Source organism: Myotis davidii, unplaced genomic scaffold (assembly GCF_000327345.1).
Source record: "Myotis davidii unplaced genomic scaffold, ASM32734v1 scaffold875, whole genome shotgun sequence".
Taxonomy (NCBI): Eukaryota; Metazoa; Chordata; class Mammalia; order Chiroptera; family Vespertilionidae; genus Myotis; species Myotis davidii.
Window position 1 is genome coordinate 107704 of NW_006286244.1, and position 5412 is coordinate 113115.

At 44.3% G+C, this 5412-nt stretch overlaps 1 protein-coding gene across 1 annotated transcript in view; it reads left to right on the forward strand.

Annotated features, from left to right (window-relative positions):
* LOC102763575 (potassium channel subfamily T member 2) overlaps nucleotides 1–5412 on the forward strand; it is a 126675-nt gene that overhangs the window by 14499 nt on the left and 106764 nt on the right.

The following is a 5412-nucleotide window of genomic DNA, read 5'->3' on the forward strand; positions in this document are numbered from 1 at the left end:
GTAACTTTACTTTTCTGCAGAATTCTGAAAGGCATTTAAAAAATATTTTTATTGATTTCAGAGAAGAAGGGAGAGGGGGAGAGAGAGAGGGAGAAACATCAGTGATGAGAGAGAATTATTGATCAGCTGCCTCCTGCACGCCCCCTACTGGGGATGGAGCCCGTAACCCGGGCATGTGCCCCGACAGAGAATTGAACCTTGACCTCCTGGTTCATAGGTTGAAGCTCAACCACTGAGCTATGCAAGCTGGGCTCCCTCCATTTTAAACGCCACCCCCTCTTCGACACCCACATAAGCCCCATGTCGACCTGCCACGCACCGCCTCTCCTATTCCTCTAGTTGTAGTCTGTATACAATTCTAAATGTCAACTTTATGTTGTGTTTCTCAAACCAAAACAAAAGAGCTTTTACTGCCCAGCGCATCTGTGTTAGGGTCTGATCCAAAGGGTTCAACAGGCGTGATGAGTGCAGAGAGCTGGCATGATCTCAGAGGGTGTGTCAGCCTCTGAGTTAATCCCATCCATCTCCAAGCAGACGCAGGGGGGAGGCGAGAACAGGGGACCTCTGACCTCTCCTCTCCTCCCAAGGCCAGGCTGAGCCTGCCCCCCCCTCTGTGCTCCCCAGGGACAGCACCCTGAGAACATGCCCCGTGACCTAAGAGAACTGATCGGGTGCAACTTCTGCAAAAAAAAAATAATCTGAGATCATGAATCACAGCTCTAAGAGTGTGAAGAATTCCTTGCATTTAGGGGAGAAAAATATCCACTAGGAACAGAATCTTTCCATGGCAAGCTGAAATTTTCCATGAGGTCTCCCTGAATTTACTGTCAGAAGGGCCTCTCATTCCTAGCATGATTGTTCCCCCACTTACCCTGTCCCCCCAGCTTCTGGTTCAGAAAACAGAAGTGCCTACCTGAGGGAAACAGAGGTTCCATGATAACTAAACAGAAAGGGAAATAGAGCCCGGCCAGTGTGGCTCAGTGGTTGAGCGTTGACCTAGGGTCCAGGAGGTCACGGTTCGATTCCCGGTCAGGGCACAAGCCGAGGTTGTGGGCTTGATCCCCAGTGAGGGGCGTGCAGGAGGCAGCCGATCCATGATTCTCTCTCATTATTGATGTTTCTCTCTTCTCCCTTCCTCTCTGACATCAATAAAAAATATTTCTTTTAAAAGAAAGGGGAATAGAAGCAAAAAAACAGAGGCTGTTCTGTCTTCTGGTGTCTGCTGGCTGATTTATTTTAGAACCAATACAAGGGATCTGGTGCTTATTTCTAAGCCTGTGCAAATGGATAAAATGTACCTGTGGCCGATGCTAAAATCCTAAATGCTCTCCTGTATGTGAACAGAAGAGGTAACAGAAAGACTCCAAGGCTACGGTTATGCTCTGGACCTTGATAATCTTTTATGATAATGGCATATGTAAGAGAAATTATTAATATGCAATATGACATCCATGTTTTTTCTTTTTTTTTTTAATTTAAATCTTTATTGTTCAGATTATTACATTTGTTCCTCTTTTTTCCCCCATAACTCCCCTCCTCCCAGTTCCTGCCCCACCTCTTCCTCTTCTTAAAGGATACCTTTCAGCATTTCATATAATCCTGGTTTTTCTGACACAGTGATCACAAAATACGCCACGTTTAAAATAACCCGTCTTCTCTCTGTGTTTTCTCTTGTGCACGATACTTGAAGCAAAACACTGAAGAGGAATCGAGACACCCCCAAATGTCTGATTTTCCAGAGGGTTCTGCCAGGATCTCTGGGTTTATTTTTTCCCCCTCGCACTCCTGCTGGGAAAAGGCACACGTTCGAAGTCGAGTCTATTGGAGCGATGCCTTTTCCCTTGAAGCTGATGATCAGCATATGGGAGTGGGAATGGATTTGAGGCAAGCTGTTGACTTCACTGCACACACAAAAAATGTCAGGTATCGAAAAAATTTCAAAAGCGATCCAGTGATAGGCTAAACATGCCTGAGAGTTTCCGTAAGTTGATGTAAAAATCATCCTACTGTGAGCCTTACAGGAAGACAAGTGTGGTGGGGGTGTATTTTAAAACTGGGGTTGTGGTATTTTGCTTAGGCCTCAGAGCGGTCGAGGTACAGTTTTCACGGAGAAGATTTAAGACCTAGATAGGGACACAGAGAATTCACACAACGGCAGCCACAGTATTGCTAACACAGGTATCTCAGCACCATTCTTTTGTTATCTTTTGGGTTGTTAGATGTGGAACCATATAATTAATACTGACATGTGCTTATAAACAGTTGACCGCTTGAACAACATGGAATTGAACTGCATGGGTCCACTGATATGCAGATTTTTTCCAATAAATATGGTAAATGTGTTTTCTTTATGATTTTTTAAAAAAAATATTTTTATTGATTTCAGAGAGGAAGGGAGAGGGAGAGAGAGAGAAACATCCATGATGAGAGAGAATCATGGATCGGCTGCCTCCTGCACGCCCCCCACTATGGGATCGAGCCCGCAACCCGGGCCTGTGCCCTGACCGGGAATGGCCTGGTTCATAGGTTGGTGCTTAACCACGGAGCTACGCCAGCCGGGCTTAATGTCCAATTTTAAAGAACTCCCCAACACATTCCGATGCTAGTTGAGAAATATTGCTCCTGGAATTTTTGAGTATTATTAGAAATTTAGAAGGATTTAATTTAAACTATAAATAGACCAGAGATGGACTTTTCGGGGCTTGTGATTTGAGGCTTTAAATCACATAATACAATTTTATGTCATTTTTATAGGTTTTACCCTTTAAGATTGTTCTCACGGTCTATAGGTCTCGCATAATAGCTCAGAATAATTCCGCTACTTGTTTTTCCTATGAAATTTCCCACACTAAGTGAAGTTGAAAGTATTGCTGAACTTGAAAGGTATATTTTGGTAGAAGGAGAGACATTCAATTTTAAAAGTCTTCCCATATGTAATAACATCATGCGACGGATGTGTTTCAAGTTGAGACAGCTGGTATCTGTCCAATGAAATATGAGGACATAAATACCACCGCACTGCCTCGTGCTTCCACAGCCCCATTCTGTGTCTTCAAAACAATTTTTGTTTTTTACAACGGCAAGTTCTCTGATAATCGCATTCCATTCTACAATCATACTTTTGATAGTTGTTTAAGCTTATTTCTTTACTAGAGGCCCGATGCACGAAATCTGTGCAAGATGGGCCTTCCTTTCCCCGGCTGCTGGCACCGGCTTCCCTCTGAAACCCGGGACCCTGGCTTCCCTTGCAGCCCTGGCTTCGTCCGGAAGGACATCCGGTCTAATTAGCATATTATGCTTTTATTATTACAGATTTAGGGGTATCATTATCTTATGAGTAGTACTATGCACAGCATTTCCCATCCTGAGTTTTTATTTTGATTCATCCTTTAAATGCAAATATTTCAGTAAACAGTTTTATTTTCCCCCACAAGAAAGTCTTAAACTTGCTGCCCACTTTGGAATGCCTGTTGTCATTTCATCGGAAAACCAAATCGCATGGATATATAATTCTGTTGTTACTGTTTGTTGCTTAATCCTGTAGGTGCGGCTTCAGGTATTAGTTCCTGGAAGAAATCTCAGGTTATACCTCTCAACCTACCCCCTCTTGTACTTCACTGAATACATATATCACCTTTTTTTTCGTAAAGTTTAGTAACTACCAGAATTAGCTGCGTTTTGTGATCACTTTTGTGGTGCTCCATGTGCTGGAAGTTGCTGCAGATTTGAGTTTTCATTATTTCAGTACATTTTTCTTCTTCGATAATTTTTTAAGTAGAATTTATTGGGTGACATTGGTTCGCAAAACCATACAGGTTTCAAGTGTGCTACTCAATAAGACACCATGTGCTTGATTCCTTGCAGAATTGGCCATGGGTTAGGTGGCTGCTGAGGCACTGTCAGCCCCAGATCTGCTTCACCCACACCTTGGACCCAGAGATCGGTTTGGCCCAATCCTCACAGGCCAGGCCGAGGGACGCTACTCAATAAGACACCATGTGCACCTGTGCCCGTTGCCGCAAGCAAAGTCTCCTCTGTCACCACTTCCCCTGCTTTGCCCTCCTCCACCTAACGCCCCCTTTCCCTGTGGCTGTCACCCACTGTAGTCTGTGACTCTCTCTCTCTCTATTGCCTGTGCCATCTAGCGGCAGCATGTAACATAACCTCCAAGAGGTTATCAACAGAATTACAAGAGCTTCTAAAGTGGAAAGATTATCAATCCACAGAATGGAAGAGACTATCTGCACATCTGATATTCTGGAACTTCTATCTAGAATATACACAAAACTTTTACATCTTAATAATCAAGACAAATGACGCAGCCCTAGCTGATTTGGCTCAGTGGAGAGAGTGCTGCCCTGCAGACCAAAGGGTGTGATTCTGGTACAGAGAGAGGCTTATTCTTCCCTTGTTCTCTTTCATTCTACAGTCGCTGCAGGATTATATCTGCTTGCCTCCCAAGCCCTTCTCTTTTTCTATAAATTATATTTTTATTGATCTCAGAGAGAAAGGGAGAGGGAGAGAGAAACATCAACGATGAGAGAGAATCATTGGTCGGCTGCCTCCTGCATGACCCCCCCTAGGGATCTAACCTGTACCCAGGGCATGTGCCCTGACCGGGAATCAAACTGTGACCTCCTGGTTCATCGGTCGACTCAAGCCCTTGTCCTTGAATTTTCAGAAAACTATTGTGAGAGTAGAAATCTAAACCTGGACAATTTTTTAATGGTTGTTTTGGGGATCAGGACCGTGGGAAACATCTCATCATTCATGGAAATTATAGCTTCTGCCAGGAGCTTTTTGCATGGATGGAAAAAAAAATATAATTGAATCAAATTATATGTGTTTCCGAACCCGCTAGGCTTTGGAGACCTCCACTGGGCTTGTTTTTCCTTTGTTAATCTCTTGGTAAGAATGAGGGTTAATTTTTTCCCTCTTCTCTCATCCAGGAAACTTCAGTTTCCAACTCAATCTTCTTATTTTTGTGAAGTCACTCATTATTCCCAATTCCGCCCCCTCCACCCTCCTAACTGCTCACATCCTGAGAAAACCCGCACTGTGGCCTCAGTGGAAACATTATTTCTATTCTATTACGAAACAGCTTTGATCGCAGATAATGGGGCAGGAGAGAGCCAGGCCTGCCCAGGCGCCCCGACGACGCTCGGGTCATTCTCTCTCCTGTGAACTCAGTGTCTGGAGACGAAGTGCGGATGAAAGGCCCGCTCAGTGAGAACAGGGAGTCTATCAAAGAAGGCGCCAAACCTCCTGCGTGTTTCTGACATCCAGCCACCCACGTCCAGACTCAGGACATACCGGGCAAATTCATTTCCAGCGTCCACACTGAGGTTTCCCCTTGGTGCCCTTTCTGATTACAACTCCATTCACATGAAAACTCTTCTGTTTTGGGAAAGA